Source organism: Chelonia mydas, chromosome 2, assembly GCF_015237465.2.
Source record: "Chelonia mydas isolate rCheMyd1 chromosome 2, rCheMyd1.pri.v2, whole genome shotgun sequence".
In the NCBI taxonomy this organism is placed as follows: Eukaryota; Metazoa; Chordata; order Testudines; family Cheloniidae; genus Chelonia; species Chelonia mydas.
Window position 1 is genome coordinate 106,753,858 of NC_057850.1, and position 25,490 is coordinate 106,779,347.

Consider the following 25,490-nt stretch of genomic DNA (forward strand, 5'->3'; position numbering starts at 1 on the left):
AATTAAAGACACGGCTATCAGCTTTGCATAGCTGAGATACAAAATCTGGACAAAAATTAGTTCAGCACAGAAAAAATACAAATGCCAAGGAAGTTTTCTCCCTTTTCCTTAACCTAGTATTTGTTGCATTCTATTACAGTCAGGCAGATTCTTCATTAATGGCCCAGCGCACTCGAGCCGGTAGGAGATGGATCACAAACGTGCGAAAAGGCACGGAATCTGCCTATTCTGCTGTAATCACTGGCAGTACCAGGGCCACCGCAAAGCTGCAGATGTCCTCACGTTAAGTATTGCCCAAGTCGGCTGAGGCAGTAGCAGCGGTGGAATGTCAGTTATATGGAAGATGGGGATTCATGAGGCACCTCTTAGGCAGTAACTCCCCCAAAGTTGGTGCAGATCAGGCAGGATCATGGTGTCCTTTTCTAGGGTTCAACCCAGTGCCTAATGAAGTCAATGGAAAGACTACCACTGACTTCACTTGTCTTTGGATTAGGCCCTTTCAGTATATTCTGCCACAAATACTACAGAACATGAATGATAGTCGCCTTAATATCACCACACTGTGACTGGTGAAGAGAGATCCTGGCATTAGCAGTTACAGGGGCAAAGGTGATCAATGAGCTAATGAGGATGAAATCTGTAAGAGAAAACTGAGGAGCAACAAAGACCAGGCTCAGTATTGCCAGTGATTCACCACACATAAATGTATTTTGCCACTGCAGATTTCATGCTTTGTTGTTTCAGAATCAATAGACTAATATGACTAAGCAACCATTTCCTCCTACCAAAAACTGAACTGACCTGAGAGATCATATTCCATTTTATTTTCTTGCTCTGTAGCTTGAAAATGAGTGTCGGTTTGGAATCCAGTTCTTCTTTATAAATATCTTTAATATGCCATAAGTGCTTCCAGCAGTAAATATAGCAGACTAGAGATAAATTTGGCCCATCACATTTAACCATAAGGAACTGAATTAGGGCACAGGAGACTTCACAGAATTCCACTTATCTGCCCCCCAAAAAGCCATCAGAATAATTTTTCTATTTTAACACTCATACCTGAAGGCATTTAGGCACTTAAACAAAATGTATTGAGTAGCATTTTAGTCCCCAATATTTGCATTTTTAATTCATTGTAGATTGTTATTTCTTTGCACACCTATTGGTTTAGCCATCTACATGTTTATCTCTTTTCTTTTAGCATATGACTGAGTTCTTAACGATAATTTAAATACATACGACTGTTTTCTCTTCGCACCTATGCACCTTATTATTTATTCTTGATCTCCCATTTTCCTGTAAGTTATTGCTTGTAAAATATTTTAAAATCAATAAGTCAGCTTAAACTCCCTTTAAAAGAAGGAAGAAAACATGAGGGGCTAGATCTCGCTCACTCAGTCAGACTACATGTATGAATAATACGTGTATGAATAAGGAGAGCAGGATTTAGCCCAAGAACATGCTACACCAGGGTAGGGACAAAAAAAAATAACATTCACACACCCACCACAACCCCCCTGCACATGTACACTAAACAAAACCAGGCAAACTTATTAGTGGACTCCTCTCCTGGTGTTAGTTAACAAAATGCCTTCATTCTCCTATCAAACCCCTTAAAAGTAATAGTACAGTCAAGGTTTCAGTGCCATTCTTCTAAGGTCTTCCTTGGGATGCACAAAGAGGGGAATCCCGAGTAGCAGTAGAGAGGTTATTTTACCTCTGTATTTGGCACTGGTGCAACTGCTGCTGGAATACTGTTTCCAGTTCTGGTGCCCACACTTCAAGATGGATATTGATAAATTGGAGAGGGTTCAGAGAAGAGCATGAGAATGATTAAGGATTAAAGAACATGCCTTATACTGATCGACACAAGGAGCTCAATTTATTTAGTTTAACAAATAGAAGGGTAAGGGGCAACTTGATTATAGCCTGGAGCCTATAGCCTATAGCTCACTCACCTTATCTCTTTAATATTCTGGGACCATCACGGCTGCAATAACGCTGCATATATCAAAATCCTTAATGGTAGTGGCACAGCCAAGATTTCAGCACTATTCTTCTAAATTCTTTCTCGGAAACAAGGACATCATTGTGGCACCAAAAACCTGCCTGATGTTCTGAAGTCTTTCCCAGAAATATTGCCTCCTAGGAGAATTGTTTCTGGCATCAGTGGTACCCCATGTATGGTGGGTCTGCATGTGTCCATACTATTTTGGAATGTGTGTAGTTATCAGTGGGTAGTTGAATTGCTTTCATTACAGTCTAAGATTTAGTTTACACTATAGAGTTTTGCTAGCATAGTTATGTTGACTCGGAATGTGAAGAAAAAAATCACACCTCCAGGGTGACACAACTGTGCCCGCATAACCTCTCCTTTTCACTGTCTCTCTCTCTCTCTCCCCTATCTCATATGCTCATTTTCAACTACCAGCTGAACTCCTAGTGCCAGACTCACTGGTATGCTCCCTCTGCTTTCCACTGCTAGCCCTCCTAAATTCTCTCTACGCCCTGCATCCTCTGTCACTATTGACAGTATTACCATCCTTCTGTCACCAAGCTCTGTCAGTTGGGCATCATCTTCAACTTCTTCCTTTCTCCTGCCCCACACATCCAGGCTGTATCCAAATCTTCCTTCACAATGTTGCTAAGATCTATTTCTTTCTGTCCAGGCAGTCAAAATCGTTATCCATGAGTTATCTCCCTTCCTGATTGCTGTGACTTCATCCTCAGCCCCTGCAGGTCCATACAACAGGCGGCAGCCAGCGTCCTCTGCTGTCCCTCACCACTCTAAGGCATTGACTCCATTGTCTCCCCTTGTTCCACCACATCAAGTTCAAGCTTTTAGTCTTCACCATCAAGGCACTTGACAACAACTCTAGTTGCCTACTCTAATCTGTTCCCTGGTCTGCCACCCACCACCTCCTCTGCTTTGCCAGGGACGCCAGCTTGCCCCATTTCTTGTCACACAGACATCTTAACACATTCTTCAGTGCTGCCCTTACACATGGAACACCCTCCCTGATCTGCAAGACCTCCTTCAAATGGCTGCTCAAGGCACACCTCTGCAATGATGCCTACACAGAATCAACCATTTAATAATGGCTTGAGCAGATGCGGGGGGGTCAGTTGTCATACACTTTTTTTTAATGGCAAATGCATATACAAACTGTATATTTATTTACAGTCCTCTTCTTTCCCACCTTTTATATGTAACTTACCTTTTTAGACTATGCTTTTCATGGTTGGAACTGTGACTTCATATGTGTTTGTACAGCACCTAGCACAATGGCCCCCTGGATCCTCATTGGAATTCTGGCTCCTACTGTGATATAAATATTGAATGATCTTGTTGTGGAGGCAGGAGCAGCAGGAACTCATATCGCCTCGATATTTCAAAGGGTGTCATTTCTTTTTCTCTATCACACATATACCCTTTAGGTGGTCGTGTAGACTAGAGCATTAGTGGGTGTTACCATCAGATGTATATTTGGTGAACTGCCCTTTTGCTGGTATCTTGTTGCAGTAAGAAAATCTGTCATTCTCCTAGTGGTTTGCTGCTTGGAGGGTGAGCTTAATTAAAATGTAAAATGTCAAACATTAGTAAGAAGGAGGATAGCCCTGTGGGGAGTGAGGATGAATCAAATTTATTAGTCACTGAGCAGCAGGCTGGTAGCCCTTCACTCAGAAAAATTTTAAAAGGCAGTTAATACTGAATACAGAAGCACTCTAATCTCTCTATATTCCACCCAACCTCCTGAAAAACACCACCACAGGTCCCACCAGTTCCAGAAATCCACAAAGGTAAATCTGGTACAGAGATTAAAACAACCCCATTTAATATCTTCCTGCAGGACACAGCACACACTGTGCACTGCCTTTGGATTGTAAAGAGAAATGTCTCTCGCAGGGATTTTTTCCCTCCAATTATCAAGAAAATTCTATGCTCTGCAACTTATACTGCGTGTAAAAAGATTGTAAGTGAAGGGCAGTTAGTGGCAAGCCTGAAAACTAATTTGATATGCTACCTGGGAACTATTTCTTAAGGATCAGCCTCCAACAATAGAATTCTCTGTTCTACAAATCTCAAAAGCAAATGCAGGTGGACCATGAAAGCTAGTCAGAAATGTGCATTGAAGGTCAAAATTACGATGTGCATAAACTCCACATGTCGTCCTAGAGGTACAATAGACTATATCCCCTGCAGTTCTGTATCATGCTGTTTCTGAACTTGGTATTCTGTGATTTCACCTACCTGCTATCCTCCTCGCTCTTCCCAGCCAAAAGTGTGTTAATAACCCCTACCATGCCCACACATACATTCCTCTTAAAAACCCACTTCTGCCATGCTGTTCATAGTGAGTCAAGTTGACTTGTATATAAATTGCCTAATGTTTGTTCCCTTTCCACTAACTTCTGACGACCTTTCCTTAGGTTTTGGAGCTCTTCCGAGCAGACAGTACCCCAGTATCCTTCTTGAATGTTTGGAAAACACCTGGCACAAAGTGAGTATTACTGTAAATAAATAAATAATTAGCTAAATGATACTCTGGTGAGAAATATGTAAGTCATAATACCTCCCTTTTACAGATGGGGAAACTGAAGCAGGGAGGTTAAGACCAACACTTTTAAACTTTGATGCCTAAAAATAGGAACTTAATTTTGTATTTAAGCAATTAAATAAATGTCCTGTGATCAACACTTTTGAAAAATCAAGCCACTTACATGCTTAATTTTAGATCCAAGAGTTCAAAATTTTGCCTTCAGTGATTTGTGCAAGGCCACAAAGCAAGTCAGTGGCAGAGATGGGCTTAGCTCTTGAATCCCAGCCTTGGGCTCTTTCCTTTGGACCGTTCAGCCTCTTGGGCTGGGAACCAAAAACTCTTTTGTTTAGGGCTGTCGATTAATCACAGTTAACTCACGCGATTAACTCAAAAAAATTAATCGCGATTCATCACAGTTTTAATCGCACTGTTGAACAATAGAATACCAATTGAAATTTATTAAGTATTTTGGATGTTTTTCTACATTTTCATAAGGATAAACAAAAGAAATAGTATTTTTCAATTCACCTCATACAAGTGCTGTAGTGCAATCTCTTTGTCGTGAACGTGCAACTTACAGATGTAGAATTTTTTTTTTGTTACATAACTGCACTCAAAAACAAAACAATGTAAAACTTCAGAGCCTACAAGTCCACTCAGTGCTACTTCTTGTTCAGCCAATCACAAAGACAAACAAGTTTGTTTACATTTATAAGGGATAATGCTGCCCTCTTCTTATTTATAATGTCACCAGAAAGTGAGAACAGGCATTTGCATGGCACTTTTGTGGACAGCATTGCAAGTTATTTACATGCCAGATATGCTAAACATTCGTATGTCCCTTCTTGCTTCAGCCACCACTCCAGGGAACATGCTTCCATGCTGATGACGTTCATTAAAAAATAATGCGCTAATTAAATTTGTGACTGAACTCCTTGGGGGAGAATAGTATGTCCCCTATTCTGTTTTACCCACATTTTGCCATATATTTCCTGTTATAGCAGTCTCGGATGATGACCCAGCACATGTTGTTCATTTTAAGAACATTTTCACTGCAGAGTTCACAAAACGCAAAGAAAGTACCAATGTGAGCTTTCTAAAAATAGCTACAGCACTTGACACAAGGTTTAAGAATCTGAAGTGCCTTCCTAAATTTGAGAGGGACAAGGTGTGGAGCATGCTTTCAGAAGTCTGAAAAAAGCAACACTCCAATGCAGAAACTACAGGACCTGAACTACTAGAAAAGAAAATCAACTTTCTGCTGGTGGCATCTGACTCAGATAATGAAAATGAACATGCGTTGGTCCTCACTGCTTTGGATTGTTATCGAGCAGAACCCATCATCAGCATGGACGCATGTCCTCTGGAATGGTGATCAAAGCATGAAGGGACATACGAATTTTAGCACATCTGGCACGTAAATATCTTGCAACGCCGGCTACAACAGTGCCATGAGAACGCCTGTTCTCACTTCCAGCTGATATTGTAAACAAGAAGTGGGCAGCATTATCTCCTGAAAATGTAAACAAATGTGTCTGTCTGAGTGATTGGCTGAACAAGAAGTAGGACTAAGTGGACTTGCAGGCTCTAAAATTTTACATTGTTTTATTTTTGAACGCAAGGTTTTTGTACATAATTCTACATTTGTAAGTTTAACTTTCATGATAAAAAGATTGCACTACAGTACGTGTATTCGGTGAATTGAAAAATACAATTTCTTTTGTGTTTTTGCAGTGCAAGTACTTGTAATCAAAAATAAATATAAAGTGAGCACTATACACTTTGTATTCTGCATTGTAATTGAAATCAATATATTTGAAAATGTAGAAAACATCCAAAAATATTTAAATAAATGGTATTCTATCATTGTTTAACAGTGCGATTAATCGCACGATTAATTTTTTTAATCGTTTGACAGCCCTACTTTTGTTCTAATCTCAACTCTGCCACCTATTAAACGTGTGGCCTTAGGCACATCCTTAACCTCTCTCTGTCATTTTCCCCAGGACCATATTATTTACTAAATTCCCTCTCAGGGATGTTAACAATTCTAGAAAGACAAGGTGGGTAAGGTAATATCTTTTATTGGACCAACTTCTGTTTCTGAAAGATACAAGCTTTCAAGCTACACAGAGCTCTTCTTCAGGGATGTTGTTAGGACTCTTTAATGTTTGCACAGCACTCTTAAAATGCAAAGCCCTCTATAAAGATGGTAACTTTATTATTTCTTTTAAATGGTCGAAGTAGAAAGAAGACGAAGAGCAGAGAGGTCTGGGTTCAGGCTGGGAGTCTTGGTGGGGCTCCCAGCTTGTGCATTAACAATTTGGAACCAATGTAACAAGCTCTGCTTTTCAGTGTGGCACTTGTCAATTAAAAAAAAGTCATTTTGATTCACTGCAGAGACAGCCTCAGTGGAAAGCAGAGTGGAAACTCATTAAAGGAAGGCAACACGTACTTCCAACAGGACCCAAATCCTGCAAATATATATTTGATTAATCTTGTCCAAGATGAGGGGGGATAAGGGAGGTGGAGGGTAGCACAAAGGAGTATAATTTATTAATTTATTATAAATTATTATTATTAATGTTATGCTAAGTTCCCTATTTAACTGAACTGAAACTTTTTTTAAAGCACATCTTTGATATAGAGTACATCCTTTTCATATTTATCTGGTATTCATTTACCAAGATTCTGTCTTATATAAGTAAATAAAAAAAAGACTATATTAATTAGCTCAGACAGATTAACGGGATTTTTTCTTCCAGCCCCTTTGATAGCCATTATATTTTTTCATTTTATTATGGGACTTTTATTCAATTCACCCTTTTCAGATATTCATCTGCAAAAGTTTTACTTCTATAAAAATACAGTAGACGTACTGTGAGAGTGGGTGGCGTACACAAAAGTATGTGTAATGGACAGGTCGAAGCAGATTTTTTTCAGGGATAACTCCTCCTCTGAAGGGTCTGGCAAGAGTCAGTATAGCAGTATTCGTTCTATGGTAGACAGCACAGAACACCCTAAAATAAGTCGACCTTGAGAATAGCTAAAAAAATATGGAATGGCAGCAGCCATTTTAAGTCTTCCTGTAAAAAAGCAACACAAAGAATTTTAACTTTAGTTGCTGATCTACAGCTGGTGTGTTCTTTGAGAATATGTTCCAAATTTACAAGACTCAAGGCAAGGTGGACCCAGGAATACCAGGTAGCCAAGGTGCTACATACACAATGCCTTGTGACATATTGGTCACGTACAGATTTATAGAGAACCCTGGTAGGCCGCTAGCAGTCTTCTACCAACTGCAGCCAAAATAGCATAGAACATGCTAACGGAAATACACATGGTGACACAGAAGCTACATTGTGTCCCTCGAGGAAGGAAAACAGTGAAGTTCTCCAGGTGGAGATTCCTCCATATTCTTGCATGAGAGGATGGTGGCATTTCTCCCACCTCCATTCATTGAAGCAGCAGCCAGTCTGGTCCCCAGACTTGTGGATTCTATGATATCCACAGATTTAAAAGGATCCTATCCTAGGAGACCTGTGTGTCTTTGAATCAGCTACATGGCCTCCCTGCAGTTCCTTTCCACTCCTTAGAAGCATGATTCTTGGCTTTTTGTCACGGTTCTTTTGCTCACTATTGTTTTGTATTATATTCAGACACACTGCTACCAGACACATTGGTCTAACCGTTGAAGTAAGTTTGAATAAAAGACTTGCTGAGCTAAGGTCTCTTCTCTGTCTCAGACTAACAACATTCAATCAGAGCCCAAAATCATATCTTCCTATCACTTATTTCCAACAACAATGAAATTAGAGATCCACGAGAGTGGAGGCAGCCTTGTGAAGGTTTATTTATGCACATGTGAATTCCTAGAGTTGTCAGAGGAATGGATTGTGAATTTTTCAGTGGAGCCAGGTGAGAAAGGATGAGATGAACTGACAACAAAAAAAAAAGTCAGTTTTAACTAATGTGTTCAGGCTATTCCCAGAAAAACAAACTTTATAACAAATCCATGACTGATCTACTTCTAATTAAGCATTTATTCTAGTTATGTGGCTTCCCTTGGCATTCTGAGTTTTCATGATGTTCTAGTCTCCTTGGTCATTCTAGCTTCCAGTATCTCTGCTGGACTCCCTTATCCAAACAGAATATCTCCTGCATTTGTGATACCCAAGTCATCAACACTTACAGGGGAAATCAAAAATCCTGAACTCTTGGCACATAAGTGAAAGGGGCACTGATTTTTAATTAGATTATTTTAAAATGCAATTCATTTTAATTTAAGATTATATGTAGATTCTGTTAATCATTTTAACCTCCAATGGTTTTACTTAAAATCCTTAAAATTAAGTTTTTCCATTCAGTGTAAAATCTGGTTCTACAAAGCAGAAAAGACAGAGAGCATTTGGGAGATGGAAAAAAAAAAAAGAACAGAACAACAATGTAATCTTACAAATTACAACCAAGTGGAGCTGTCAATAACATCTTACCTAACATATTGTCACAGAATTTTCCTTCTGTGTCATGTTGGTCATTACTGTAACACTACATGAGAAATAACTCCATCTGTTAAAAAAGAAAAGAAAAGCAGCTGCTATCCTTATGCAAAAATAGCATTAGCAAATACAGTCCTTTTAACTTTTACAGTCATAGTTTTAGTCTTGCTTTATTTGTGTCACATAAACCACCAGACCACTTCTATTGTTGCGGTAATAAACTCCCCTCAAAAACCGAATGAACAAAAATGAGAAGAGTGGTCCCCGTGAAAGCAATAAAAACTATTAATGTACAGTGCCACTTTAAAACAATTCTTCAGTCCCTGTTATTGCAAGATGTGAAGTGCTAGAGGACAGCACAGAGATGCCATGCTATTCTGTTGATTCATTCTAGCAGCCAAACCAGGTGGGTCCCATTAACTACAACCAAGGAATAGAAGAGGATTTGAGCCTCACTGGGTATGTCCACACCGCTGCTGGGAGCAAGTCTTGCGTCTTGTTCAACAGATCTGAGGTAGCGGGGCTCACACTAGTGTGCTAAAAACAGCCGTATAAGTGTTCTGGCTTGGGCTGGTGCTTGGGCTCTGAGGCCTAAGGGGGGTGGTGGGCTTCAGAGCCCAAACTCCAGCCTAAGCATCCAAGCAATGTCAACATAGCTATTTTTGGTAAGCTAGCCTGAGCCCAACTAGCACAAGTCCATCAATCCAGGCTCCAAGACTTGTTCCCAGCAACTGTATAGACCTACCTGCTATGGCTGAGGGACAATAAGCTCCTTCAAGGAACTGTCAGGCTGAGGAGAAAACCTAGGCTGAGGTTTATGATTTGTTGGAATTTAAGTTAAACAATAAAGGGAAATTCTAGGAAGAGGGTACATTTGGATCATAGCCAGAACATAGGTCCTGTGTAGGGAGCCAGGGTGACTTCCCTCCGAACCAGAGGGTAAAGATCCACCCTCTCCGCCTGAGTGGGCGGGGCCAGACCAAGTTTACTCCAATCCCCGGAAGGGGAGGGGTAGAACAGGAAGTACAAAGGGCAGGGCCCTTAGCCCAGTGAGGGCAGCACCAGGGAGGGAGGGAGGGAGGGAGATACAGGCTGTTCTCTCCAGACCCTGCTGCTGACCCAGGAGAGGCCCTGGGCCTGGAGGAAGGACTGGGGCTACCAGGACTGCCAGCCACTGAGGACCTGGAAGGGCCAGACTGTAACCCGGGCCAGCGTGAGCCTGACGCAGAGGGGGAGTGGGAGCTGCCAGCAGCTGAATACCTGGATGAGCTGGAGAGACCCGCTTGAGAGACTGGGTAGGAAGTAGCCCAGGGGCAGAACTGCACAGTGTGGTGGGTGTATTTGGTCAGCAGGGCACAGATGGTTCCCTGCTGACCCAGTGGCAGGACCCTCTCCTCCTGCCACTGTCAGAGCCCTGGGCTGGAATGCAGAGGAGTTGGGTGGGCCTGCGTTCCCTGACCCTGGCCAACCCGCCTCGGGTAGCAGAATCCCGAACGCCGCGGACTTGTGCCGGCGGCCCCCGTGCCCTAGGGGCACGCCGTGGACTCGTGCCGGCACGCATTCTCCGCTAATTCCCCAGTGACCGAAAGGTGTGACTAAGGCCTGCCAGTGGGACAGTAGCTCTCCATTGCCCCCTAGAGGCTCGGTGGACCGATTGAAACCTGTCACATCCTGAGATAGGAACTAGGTGGGAATGCATCTAGGTGAGAATGTAGTTTGCTGTATCCAGGGGTTGACTATGGTATGGCAAGTCTGCCAGGCCCATGATGTATAACAGAGTGAATTCCAAAGAGAACCTAAATCAAACACACCAAGGAGGTCCAATCTTAAAGTGGTCTATACTGAAATTATGGCCATTCCGCTGCTCCTCAGTATGTAATGTTCCTTTATAGAACAATGACCTAATACTCATTTCTGCAACCCCGAGGGCCTGATTGGATATCACCACACATACAGTGCACCAAATGAGGCACATGGCATTAGGGATCTACTCATTGATGTATAATAAATTTCACCTTGACCAAATGATAGCATTTGAGATGAGAAGGGGTGGTGGTATTTGGATCTGATTAGGTTCAGGCTAGTGGTTCAGCCTGTGGTTTTGAGGACAACTCCAGGCTGAGTTTTGGGTTCAGATCTGACAATGCCAAACATTCATCAGTTGTGTTCTCATGAGATCAAAGACCAAAATAATGGAGTTCTCTTAAAAGCAGCTGATTTGTGAGAGTTACACCATCTTGGGCTGAAATCTTGTGAGAACGGTTGCTTTAACAAGTTCTCAGCTGCATCCAACCTCAAACAGAAACCAGAGAGGCAGATTCAGATACAGGAGTTTGAACGTAAACCTCCATAAATTCACCACATTTGAGGTTCTGGTGCATTTCCAGTTTATTTGTGTTTGGCTATTTCAAAGAGGGTAGCATTTTGTTTGTTTGGGTTTTTTTCCCCCTGGTCTGGAGTGTGAAGTGTTAATTATTGAGAGCTATAATGGTTCTTATGAGACAGCTATAATTCTGTCCAAATAAAAAATTAGTATTACAAATGTGTGGGTCATATCCACTCCCTGGGGTCATTAATAATGGTAACCTAGGGATTTCAGAATGGGATTAAGCTATTTCATTTCTAAAATGGTTAAGGAGTTGTTAGAGCAGCGAGCATAGTCAAAAATATTTTGTGAAAATATGCAATACATTTTGTACATTCAATACATTTAGTATTATTAAGTATTATTATTTATTGTTTGTTTGTTATTATTATTTATTGTCTAGTAGCACCTAGAGGAGGTAACCCTGATCAGGACTTTATTTTCTGGACACTGTACTGTGATGGGGTGTTTATCCCACACAAGACCAGAGTAAGTAAAAAGGGCCAATTAACCCTGAGACAGGCGGCACCTGGAGGAGAATCAGGGCTGATAAAGTCTGACTGATGATGAAGCCCAGCTGGGCAGGGGCAGGTTGAGCTGGTATAAAACCAGGAAATGGAGAGCAAGAAGGGGGCTGCAGGAAGGAATGCTACAGTCACTTCCCAGAAAGGAGGAGAATTAGTAAAAGACAAGGAAGAGTCCTAGGGAAGAGTAAACCCTGGGATCCTACCTTGGACTACAGACTCCGGCAAGCACCTGAGAAGGGTGAAATAGCTGCAGGGATTCCTGCAGAGGAAGCTTCAGTGGTAACCCAGAGGGGGGTTGGAGTAGAAAAAGGTAGGAAGCAGGCCAGGGAAACAACAGAGTCTGGGATTTCAGAGACTACAGTGGCTAGTCATAGGATCCCTTGGCTGGAACCCTGAGTAGTAGGAGGGCCTGGGTTCCCCTACCAGCCACTGGGGAAGTGGCACAGTCTGGGCAGCGAACAGGAAGACTGCCTGAGATCGTCCATCCAGTGGGACTCTGATACTCTGGAAGGGGAAAACTGGAGGGCCAACCCAGAAAGAGGGAGTCACGAGGAGGGAGTAATCTAACTCCAGAGAGAAAGACACCTTGTGGCAAGCAACTGAAGGAGGGGGGCATCAGACTGGTGGAGAGCTAATCCCCAGATGATCCTCAAGGAGGTGCCCCAGCAATGAGTAATGAACTCTGACATGTACAAACACACAGTAAGACAGTCTGTGGTCTGAAGAGTTTAAATCTAACTGAAGAAGACAGGCAATGGATGCAAGGAGAAGAGAGGCACAGAGATTAGGCATGGCCAAGGTCATACAACACGTGAATGGCAGAGCTTGGAATAGAATCAGGTCTCCTTAGTCCCAGCTCAATGTCCTATCCACTGACCCCTGCATTGTTCACTATATAACATATTCAAACAAATAGTATTCAACCAGCTCTGGTAGTTAGAAAAACATCATTACATGCCAAAGAAATCACTTTTACACAAGTCTGATTATATTAATGAGCAATATATAATTTAAACATGCCCTTTGAACTGGGTAACTCTCCAGCTCTTTTGTTTTGACTAGAGACAGGCCACTGAATTTGGAGCTGCGCATGGATTCTGAACACCGCAAAGTTTAGTGTTATGTATGTGGTTTTTGTTCAAGCCTCTCTAGTTTTGACAATAACAGAAATGCTGTTGTTTTGAGGCTATATGAGGTTAAGACATTTGGTGCCACAGTCTATCCAACATGGTGTAATTTTTCAGAGTAAAGGGTCAACAAAACCACCACACCAAACATGAACTTTCCATAGCTATATTTATTGTGAAAACTGAAAAGTATTTCACACAGCTTGCCTGACCGAGATCTTGGCATCACAGCAAAAGCTGATCTATGAAGTAAACTGGATTTTTTCAGACTGAAAGACTCTTAAGGTCCTTGAATACAAAGGGCTCCATTTAGAAAGAAATTGCAGTCTGTAAATATAATCTACAATCAAGGCTCTCAGTCACAAAATAGCATGACTATATCTCTGATTACTAATTTAATCAGGCACCACAAGCACTTAAGTGAAGAACCCCAGCCAGACAAAGGGAGCTCCTTACAGCTGTTTTCAGTATGCTATATTGTGCAATAGATGTCTGAGCAGTGATCCCATGTCTGTGGGGCAACACTTTGCTAAAACAAAGTGAAATTATGCTGACATGTACTGTAGAAATATGCTCTGCTATGATGCTGCATCAGTAAACAACATGCTTATTGCATTACTAGTAATCCTGAATCTTTGCAGTATTCAGAAGTGACTTCAGTTCAGTCAGGATGTGTCAAAAACTACGGTCGTCATGATGTTTGAATGAAAGATCCTTCTGTTGGAAAGGTTTGCTATCATTTTCAGCAGTCACACAAGCCGTAAAAGAAGAGAAGTAAAGAGATGGCAGCCAAGTGCCCTATACCGATGGAAAGCTGTAGCACTTCCATGTAGACACTCACTACGGCAACAGGAGGGGTTCTCCCATCACTATAGTTAATCCAGCTCCCCCAAGAGGTGGCAGCTAGGTCAGCTGAAGAATTCTTCCATCGAGCTGGCTCTGTCTACACCAGAGGTTAGGATGGCTTAGCTTCCTCTCTCGGGGGGAAGAGGAGGGTGGATTTTTTCAGACATAGCTATGCCAAATGTAAGTTTTCAGGGTAGACCAGCCCTCCGACAATGAGTTTAAGCTAATCTATTCTCTGAACAATATTGGGGAGAAACCCTAAAATCACATTGTTGATACTAGATGATTTTTCAGAAAGCTAAAATTAAATGTGCTTGTTTTTCTTCACTCTAAATAACTAAATCTCACTGATCTCTTAGATACTAAAGCAATTTGATCAAGCTGCCAGCCTTCCTCTTCATTCTCAGATGCCCCCTCTCTCCCAGACACCTTTTCCATTCCTTTTGTTCTGTCCACCTTCACCTCGCACTTATTGCTGCACTGAGTTCCAACTCTCTGGTGCTCACAAACATTAAATAGATCACAAGATTCCTTACTTGAGGATGCCTCAAAGTGACATTAAAAAAAAAATCAACACAAAGCATTTCCCACCCACCCCCAGCTCTAAGCAAACAGTGGGTGAAAAATTCACAAACACCAGATAACATGAAGTCTCTTCTTAGCCGACATATTAATAATTCAACTCTTCTGATGTAATTTAATTATTTTTTCCGGTCCCAACTGGCTTTGTAGAGAAAAGTAAGGTTCATTTAAATTTTAAAAAAATGGAGAAAGTGTTGAGATTTTGTTATGGCTTTGTACACAGATGTGAAAGGGAGCGCTACATATCAGAACTCTGACTACTTAAAGGCTGTTGTATTAGCAGGAATCCTCACCTCTTCATACAAACTAGCACATACCAGATGGCTCCATGGGAGTCAGGAGGCTTGAAATGGAGCAATCATTCAATCTGCAGATGGAATATACAGTACGTTCCCAGTTAAATAAGGGGCTCATTTATTCAGATGGATTCTGCATATATGGAGCATGTCTCAGAGGACATACTATTTTCTCTGTCTCCAGATTTCAAACAAATTTCAAAGCTAGTGTCCACTTTCCATCATATTTCTGCAACCAAATTCAGCAACAATCCATTTAACTAAAGGGATGAAACTTTCTCCGTGCTCCCTAAACCTGTGCTGGAGCTGTAAACTGAATGCAAAAATCACATTTTGCTTATAACCCTGAAATAAGGAAACCCCATTTACAGAGGCACAACATCCAATTTTTCATTTGAGTGCAATCTTTGGACAGAATCTTCAAACGCTGAGTTCCAACCTGGGTAAAATTAATGTTATGATTACTGATATATGAAAATAAACCTAATTAGTTAATGTTATTGTCTATGCTATAAATTCCTTTAATAGAAATTGAGTCCTCAATCTAATACTAGGATCTATTAGTGTGACTCATTGTCACTATGTAGCATGTAATAGGGGAATGAATTATGACTTCTGAGATGTGTTCCATATATGCAAAATTCCAATGGGACTCTAAACATGTGCAGAGGGCCGAGAAAGCAGATCCTTATGTGGGATCATGAACTTAATATATAAAAAACTAGGCCTATTTCCCCTTGTTTTTTCCTATCCCCCCCCCCCCCCCCCCCGGCCTTCTGGTTAAACTTGGATTTATGCTGGAAGTGGCCCACCTTGATTGTTATGCACATTGTGGGGAGAGTGGTCAGTTTGGATGAGCTATTGCCCGCAGGAGAGTGAGTTTGTGGGGGGGGGGGGTGAGAAAACCTGGATTTGTGCTGGAAATGGCCCACCTTGATTTTCATGCATGTTGTAAGGAGAGTGGTCACTTTGGATAGGCTATTACCAGCAGGAGAGTGAGTTTGTGTGTGTGGTTTTTGGAGGGGGGTGAGGGGGTGAGAGAACCTGGATTTCTGCAGGAAATGGCCCACCTTGATTATCATACACATTGTGAAAAGAGTGGTCACTTTGGATGGGCTATTACCAGCAAGAGAGTGAGTTTGTCTGTGGGGGTGCGGAGGGTGAGAAAACCTGGATTTGTGCTGGAAATGGCCCATCTTGATGATCACTTTAGATAAGCTATTACCAGCAGGAGAGTGGGGTGGGAGGAGGTATTGTTTCATGGTGTCTGTGTATATAATGATATTCTGCAATTTCCACAGTATGCATCCGATGAAGTGAGCTGTAGCTCATGAAAGCTCATGCTCAAATAAATTGGTTAGTCTCTAAGGTGCCACAAGTACTCCTTTTCTTTTTAATATAATTAAAGAAAATTGTGCAAAAGTATGTACATGTCTGAGAGAAAGATATTTGTGATTTCCTAGCTAGAGCCCCTGGGCTAGTCCACTTGTGCAGGAAGGTATGTGTGCACCTTTGTTAGACTGATCCAAGACAAAGTCAAAATAAGACATGCCAGGATTCCACACACTGTGTAGGGTCAAAAACTTCTTCCCATGGTGTGGCTTTATTAACAAAGAAACTCAGACTTTCTCCAAAAACTTGGCTGCAACTAGGGTTCTTACCTGAGATCTGATCAGCCTGCACCCTAGGTCCTCTCTATCTAGAAAGTGACTCCCACCTCCTTATACCCAGTTCAGGTAACGAGCTACTTGTTTCAGTGAGCCAGCAGAACCCACTCAAGCTTTTTCCGGCAGGAGCAACACCTAGAAGGGTAGTAGTATGTTTTAAGCAACTATTGCCAGCCTGCAACAAGGAGCAAATTGATTTATCTCTGCAGAGTTCTACATTCTCTTCTCCTCCTCCCCCCCCGCCCCCCCACTGCTGCTTGCCTACTTACAACCCACCCCAGCCAATGGGTGCAGGAGGGTTGCACAAATAGGTCCTTATTATTTACGGAAATACATATTTCTGGCTCTTCATACTCTGGCACAGGCAATACAGCAAGTGATAATTATAGTTTAAAAATGTGAACAACACAGGGAGAGTATTGATTTATATTATTAAGATGGAGATGCAGGAGGAGATGCAGGAAGAGGGAATTGTTAAGGGACAGTTTCCTCTCAACTCTGTCTTCTATCACTTTCCAAAGATGGGAGGAACTCAATTATACACAGCAGCCTCACCTAATGCGATTGTATTTTCTGGCTGTTTTCCTTTGAACTAACTCTCCTGCAGTATGTCTTGTCAATGTATTCTGCCACATCAAAAAGGGAAAGTTTTACTACCTGTGATTTTGGAGCGCTCATTAAAAACACACTGAGTAGGGGGATGGAGCAATAAATTGCTATCAAAACCTCTGTGGGTTCTTCACCCCCCTACCCCCCAAGTCCAGATCTTGCAACAGCACATGCTCTTTGTGGACTTTGTTACAGAAACATTGATCTCACAGACCACTGTTAATACATCACAGCTTTACCAGGCTACTTGTCTTCATATGCCAAGAAGACAAATAAATTCTGTCGACATGTCATACCAAATCTGTTCTCCTGAAAAGACACGTTTACTGGTGAAACAAAGAGAAACGTAATGGCAATTAATAAACTAACATTACTGCACTAATTAGCATCTCCTAGAGGGCCTGATTATGTATTTACACCAGTTAGATACTGCTCAGTATGAGAAAATACCCACATTTCATACATCAAAAGACACTTATTTCGTATTCCCTCTTCCATTCCCACTGTAGTGAAGTGTGAAGAGAAGAGCATGAAGGAAGGTAGAATAATTCATTACTTTGTCTCCTACTGATTTGTATGTTCAACATTTTTTTTTGAATAAACACAAAGTCATAAATTAGCTAGTAGCAAAATAGAATTAATTGAATGTCTTGGTAGGATCATCAAACCAAGGTTTAAAGTCAATTTATCTGCCTAAGATTCTGCTAATGTAGTTTCAGCTCATTATGGTGAGAGTGGATAGTATGGATGGGACACACAAACCCAGATCAAACCACGTTTTCTCTATTTTTGGAGTAATTTTGGTAGATCACAGATTATATAGCAAATCTAAAAAGAAGTCCCCTGAGAAAAGGAATCTTATATCAGGGGGATACAATGAGGATTTCAAATGCTCTTTGAAGACACTTAGCCACATAGAAAACCCAGTGCAGCTGTACTGCACAAGGTCTTTATAATGCAGCATTTTTTTCATTAGCCCATGAACAGTGCAGATACTGCATTAATTAGTAATGGATATCAAAAGACACTTTGGTTAGATTGGCCCCTTTACCTACAAAGTAATACTCTGGCACATGAGACACATGCAGGGCAATTTGTACACAGGAGACGGCAATAGTGTGGTTTTAGGGGTCGGTTTTGTAACAGATATGGTATTAATCAGCTGATGCGCTACTGCAACTGGAATGAATCATTCATCTCACGCAGATATGATATTAATACCATGGTATTAAACAGATATGGTATTAATCTCAGTTGATGCTCTATTACGGCCTGAAATGGATCATTCACCTCACTCTTTATCTTAGTCCTATTCTTGCAGGCAGGTTGGTAGGATATTGGATCAAGAGTTTTCTGATTCTGTGACAGAATGAAACACAACATACCATGTATGCAGAGCAAATCTTAAAGTATAATCTGAGTGCCTCTGCATTTGATATGGTGTAATCCAGTAAATGGCTCAGTATGGTCTCACTGGGCTAGTAAAAGGCACACAGGCTCTAAATCAGTTCCCAATTGCACCTATTTAAAAGGAAAACTTCAGGATACTATAAAGGAAAGTGTAATCGCTAAGCCATTAAAGGGGAGAATAAATCACACACCAATACAAGTATCATAAATATAATGGAACAAATTCAAACCTGGTGTAGTAAGTGAGTGCAGCTCTTCTTGAAGTCAATGGTAGTTGTGTCTGCTTATGCCAAGGCTGAATGTGGGCCTATAGTCCAAATTCATACCAGGTATAACTTCAAATAAGTCAATATACTGCTATAAATAAACAAGGAATCACTGGTATTTTAAACCTAGAACACAAAGCAGATCCATTTGACATGAAACCTGCTAAGTGTGCACATTCCTAATCTGTGTCACAGCATGTTGCCCTCTTTCCCACTCTCATTATTATTTACTTGTATTACAATGGAATCAGATCAGACTCCTATTGTGCTAGGCCCTGTACAAACACATCGTGAAAGATAGCCCCTGTCCCAAAGAGCTCACGATCTAAATTTTAAAAATAAAACACAAATTAAAGTAACAACCAAGTGGGGGGAATGGAAGAAGCAGGATGAGAGTAGCAGTGATGGGAAGGTATGGTATATAGCATGTACAATGTGCAGGTTCACTCCTACCACACACCCACATGGGTGCTTGCCATCACAAAAGGGGAAGGAGCAGTTTCTGTTCTGTTCAGGCCTTATACACTGCCCACCACCATAGTATTTAAGTGCCTAAATTGAGGGAAGGCAGGTTCCTGCCCTGACCCCTCACCAGGAGAGTCAGCAGAGCTGGCTAGCTATAAATCAAAGCACCTTTAGGTGGTTTAGTAGCAGGTATGCTTACTCTGGGAAGTACAGGATGAGTACACTTTTACTAGATCAACCAGGGGCCTTTGATAGCAGTGATCACAAGTGTTGTTGCATGCCAGATAGGTTCTTGCAAGAATGGAGGCAGTGGTCTTTTAGTAGGTTCATTCCTTCCTCTTCAAGAGACACTATAGGTTGTTACATTAGGATTTACATTTTCCCCCACAAGAGTCTTCACATAGAAGGGGAGTCGAACCACCAGGGTTTCCAACTTGTCATGGCTTAGTGAATCAATGTAATCGTGGGCAGGACAGTAAGGTGGTTTTGCTTGAAGCATGATCAGTTGCTCCTTTTTATTGAATCCAGATGCTATGGTGTCTTTGTTTTTAGTGTCTACCAAAATTAGGAACGCGGATGAGAACAATTTGTCCTAGGCTCAATCTATATAAGACTGAGCAATGCCAATAGGTAGGTCAAAATATCTACAGGAAAGAAGCTTGAGCCATGTACGTTGTCTGTTGGATGTGTCTGTGCTGTAACTGGACTATTTGCTGCCTCTGAATTGTATTGAATTAGTTGCTGCTCTTGGATTCCCAGAAGACAATGATGGCAAGTAGTGCCTTCCCTCCACCCCTCAGGCTGGCCAGAAGCCTGAGTGGGGAGGGCAGCGTGCTGCACCACTATCTTCCTTCCAGGGCTCCAGCTTTAAGTTGTGCTCAAGGCTCCATACATGCCACGCCGGGGGAGACTGTCTTGGGGAGGTGCTGCCACACCTTGCCGGCCTCCTGCTACTAGGGAGCTTTGTAAGAATCTGCAGGAACCTGTCACTTTATGCCTGAAATACCCCTCTGGACAGGCTTATCACCACTAAGGGCCATGGGGTATATTAAAGAAAGCCAGGGCTGAAAGTTTTATGTGAACTACTGTATTATGCAGGAATAATACAAAATCTTGGGCCATATCCTCAGCTGGTGTAGATCAGCATCGAACCATTCACTTCAGTGGAGTACGTCCATTTTATACCAGCTGGAGTTGTACACACAGCAGAACCCATTTAACGTTTTATAAAAATATAGCTACTAAAGTAAGGACAATTTTTTTTAAAGAAAAAGGCCAAATCCTGAAGTCCTTTCCCCAGTCAATACTTTCATTTGACATTCACTGAGGGATTTAACAGAGTAAGGCTTTAGAGTGGGATTTTTCAAAAGCTCTTAGTCCTATTTCCACTGGGGTCCATAGTATGGCAGAGCTGGTTCAGTTCCAAGCACCTTTGCTCTATTATTCATATCCCCACCAAATTTAGACTTCTACTCCCACACGTGGATTTCGGTGTGTGCTTGCAGCATCCCATTTTGTGCACACAAATTACTGCTTGACTTGCGTACATTTTGCGGGTGCAGTTTCAGCTCCAGTCTGGATTTCTAACCTTGATGTCAGGTATTCCTCTTTACACAGCAGTAATCCCTTTCCAGCCCAGCAAGGGCAGCACAGGGAAGAGCTTCTATTCATGTCTTGAGCAACTAGCTTTTAAAGCTACTTTGAAAAAAAAATATTTAGCCAAAGTCAAACTGAAATGAGGAAGATTACACAATCCTGCAAATGTAGCTCTTTTAATAAAATGAATATGTTTGTTTTCCAGTAGTAGAGATGACCCTGCTGTAGTTAAAAAGAAAAAGAAGAGGAAGGCTATTGTTTACTTTTGGTGAATTTACATTTATTGCCAGCAGAATGTCACTCCAGTGCCACTGCTTCTCCGTCCCTCCCCACCATGCTACGTGAAAGCAACTTTGGTTTGCTTCTCTTGCTCACAAAAAAAGCAGAGTTGCAATAAGAGCAAATGGTCCTTGGAAATCACAGTCACATTAGGCTTCTGTTCAAATAGCTTTTAGGGTTGTGATAATAGGAGGCATTTCTAATAACTGGTGACTCAATGAGACCCTGCACAGAAGGCCTCCAAATGACAGTACGCAATTTAGAATTTAATCTAGGAACAAGTGGCAGTGATGAGATTCCAGCTGGGGACCTTCTGGTCTAAAGGCCAGTGCTGTACCAAACACTCTAAAGCAACAATTGCACTGGATCAGTGAGTAGACGCCTGTCTTCTGGTCACTATCTTCACAATAACTTTGGCTCCAACCAGGCTATCTTTGACCTGAGAAAGACAAGGCGGGTGCAGTAATAGCTTTTATTGGATCGATTTCTGTTGGTGAGAGAGACAAGCTTTCAAGCTTATGCTGAACTCTTCTTCAACTCTGCATAAGATCCAAACTTGTCTCTCTCACCAACAGAAATGGGTCCAATAAAAGATATTACCTCACCCACCTTATCTTTCTAATATCCTGGGACCAACATGGCTACAGCAACACTGCATTTGACCTAAGAAGCAGGCAGCACCTAGATTCTGTCACTACTTACCCATGAGCTCAGAGCATATTATTCACTGACAGCAAGTGGAAAGGTTCAGCATAATACAAACACACAGACTTTGTACAAAAGTAAATTCAGATTCACAGATCTTCAGTGGTCTTCACTTCATAGACCCTCAGGACTATGGGTTTTGGCTGTCCTGGGTCTGCTATAAACCTAGATTTTATGTGTGCAGCAGAAACACTGTTTATGTCGACTTACATGTTACCAAGCCCTACACCTGCAATAGCAGTTAAATAAACAAAAGGTTTTTCTTTTGGATCGGATGAATCAGCTGGCCTGGTTGACAGTGGAGCACACTTTTACTACTTGAAAATCCAGCCTTGAAATCATCACTCCTTGACTCAACAGGAGCAGAAAGTGTCACAATGGCAACTTCTTCAACAGATTTTCCTTCATAGGGGAGGCCACTGACCATGAGTAGCTATTGGCAGCCCATGATGAGATGACCAGGAAGGGGGAGAAGGGACATCAGAGAAAAAGTTGTTGCATAAAGGGAGGGGTCATGAACCATTTCATACTAACCTAATATCCCTATTCTCTGCCTTAGGAAGGTAAGGACACCTTTACCCACTTACCTTTAATGGGCTTGGTCTTTGGATGTGCATGCGTAACATCCACTACCAATGGTGAAAACTACATGCATGAGAATGAAGAAGAAAGGATACCCCGCATCAGGAAAGCAGGTCTGGAGCAGAAGAGCCCATGCCTAGATGGCTGGGTCGCATCTGTTGCAAAAGCACAACAACAACAAAATTAAGGAAGCCAAGAGCACATTTACTGGTGGTTATAGGAATAAACACCAATGTTTTGGAATTTTTTTGTAGATGGTCTTCAAATGAGGTGTAATATTTGCTAACATAGGGTAATTTGGATTATCCCTGGATAGTTCAAAACACAAAGAGTACATTACCCAGATATCTCTATTTAAAGTACATTTGCTTTTGTTCATCAGTGCAATGCACATGGCTGGGAAATGGCAAGGTGCCAGAATGAAACTGCTCCTAATTTTCAGAGGAGGCCACTGGCTAATTACACAGACTGCAGGTGTGAAGAGAGAAGCTCAAAGTAATCAATAGCAGTAATTAATCTGCTAGTCTGGAGCTAAAGAGCTAACAGCTGGACATCAGAAATGGACACATGCAACAAGATCAGCAATAATTACCTCTTTAAATATTGAATTGCCATAGCAACAATTAGGCATATAAATAAAGGCTTGAAATCTAGGCTCAGAGGCACGACGCTGAATCTCAAACACAACATTCTCCAAATCAACCTTTTTAATAAAACAGCAACAATATGCTTTGGCTGGGTTGACCAGGGCTCTGATGCTACCGCAAACTCAGCTTCTGCTGCCTCCAGATTCTTTGGCATTTCTTTCTTGGCAGCTCCCAAACCTAAAGGTTCTGCTGTAATTTTTCCTTGTTCAGCCACCACGTAAAGAGGACAGGTGCTATTTCAGTTTGACAGGATACAAAGCCTGTTTCCCCACCCACCACCCCACCATGCCTTTTGGATTTTTTATTTGATGGTTTGCCCTGTAAACTAGGGATAAAATTCTCTTGAAATACATCTAGACAGGATTCTCATTCCAGCATCTTGCACTTCCAGCATGAGAGAAGTGGAACTCTTTAAGCTCTATACTTTTGGCCCCTAAGGACAGAAATGGAGGGTTGGGTGCTTACAGTGTAGCATCAGAACACTAGTAACGGAGTACCATTCATTGCATCATCTGGCTGGAGGTCCGGCATGCAGTCCACAGATGACCATTCTGCTTGAAGATGGGACTTTTAGCATTATAGCATCATGGGAAACACCTTCAGTCCCTACTCAAGGCACCACCAGGAGATCCCTGTAAGTTTGCCACAAGTCTGGCACACAGGGCTTCAAGGACAAACCCTCACAGCATACAAGTGACTCAGCTTTCACCACCAGGATTCTGTTAGTACCACCTGTGTCAACAGAGCCCCAACTTTCCTCTATGCCCAGTATGGGAGCTTCATCACTGAATCAGCCTGCATCATTCCCCTCAGAATTGGAGACTCCAGCACACCTTCTGTATCTCAGTGCCTGAAGCTGGTGAAACTGAGCTCTGCCTCATCTGACGAAAGAGCACTTCTGAATAAGCAGCAACAGTAGGAGATGCCCTATGATGCATTGCTAGTGAAGCACCACTTCATGTAACTTTAAAATTGAGGCCTTCAGGGACCACCAACACCACACCCTTCGCTTCAGGTTCTGGGTATGGAGACAGACAGAAATCCTGAATGACAGGGTGTGTTCAGGGACACCGGGCAGGTTACTCACTTATCTCTGATGCTGCCTTCACAGTTCTGCTCTCTCCCTGCCAGATGTTGTTGAGTCCCTTTGTGCAATTGGAGGGCCTTTTGATCGGGTATGGGCAGACTTTGCTGTGGGTAACACTTACTGCGTCAGGGTAGATTCCCTATACCTGTGTGGCTGTAGGCCTCTGTATTCCATGACAAGGTCTAGAAGAATTTTGAGGACCTACCCTTCACCAGGGAAAAACTCCTTGGGCACAGATAGAGATATTTATAGCGAAAGAATAGGAGTCTAAGACCACCCTGTGTCCTCTCACATCCCTGCGCTGCCCCTTTCACCTCTCCCACTAGGAAAAGCCTTCACTTAGAAGTGCTCCTTCATATCAACAGCTGGTTGCAGGAGGCCTCTGTACCACACAGCACAGGGTCCTCATTCAGCCTCAGAAGAAACCAAAGGGTGCTAATTCTCTCTCAGAAAGCACCAAAAACTGAAGGGTCTATTAAGGGCTCTAGTGTATATTGCCAGTCAGCTATTTTTGGAGAAAGCCTAGCAGCCTTTATCCCTGATGCCCCCCGGATCATCTCTGACGTGCATTTCTAGCATCGCTTAGTGGAATTACAAGATCAGGTTTTTAGGAAACCCTCCAGATTGCCCCTCCTCCCTTTGAGAATGCTCTTTTTGATCCTTCATATCAGGAAGATATGCTGCAGTAAATCCAACCCCTACAAGCAAAGCAAGTCATCAAGACTACCACCACACTCACTGTGTATTGAATATGTGTGAAATTCAACCCACTTCACATCCTGCCAACATTTAGCATTAGGTCCTACTTGTCTAAGATGATGCTGGACTGCACAAGTCTGAGTAAAAGTCAATTTCCCTTCAGAATTTAACGTGTAAATTATGTGATCCATTGTAGGGGGAGTTTTGTAAACAAGCTATGTTGTGAACAATCATGATCAGGTTAAGATTCTTAAAATTCCATTCACTCAGTAACAAATGAAGGCTGGGGACAAATGACAACATGGTTGGAGGACCCAAATGAACTTGCCTGCAGAGGGCTCTGACTGTGTTTAGCCTGACCCCACCTAGCAGAATGCCAATGTGAACATCAACAGCGCTTTCTCCGTCCTGGAATGATACAGGTAGTAAAACCATTTCCATTCTAAATCTGATTTTGACCATCTCCACTCTCACCCTTGGGCAACTCACTGTGTCTCAGGTCCCGATGCTAAAGGCACAGGCTACAGCAGGCACCTCCTCCGAGGGCAGATCAGTATTCATTTAGTATCCTCCACCAGTCTTCTCTCCAATGCAAATTTCCCACTGTCCTCTTCATCAGTATGGCAAATAGCTATTATTTAATGGCTGAGCACTATTAAAAATTAGAAACAGTGCCTAGCCAGGCAAAAATACAG

General features: G+C 42.1%; 1 long non-coding RNA gene across 1 annotated transcript in view; it reads left to right on the forward strand.

Moving 5' to 3' along the window:
• The window catches only part of LOC122464531, a 43,324-nt gene extending 20,801 nt beyond the window's left edge, over positions 1–22,523 (forward strand). The window contains exons 2-3 of the long non-coding RNA XR_006288661.1: positions 4,432–4,502; positions 22,340–22,523. This is a non-coding gene — a long non-coding RNA (uncharacterized LOC122464531). The remainder of the gene's footprint in view (positions 1–4,431; positions 4,503–22,339) is intronic.
• Positions 22,524–25,490: the final 2,967 nt, after the last annotated feature.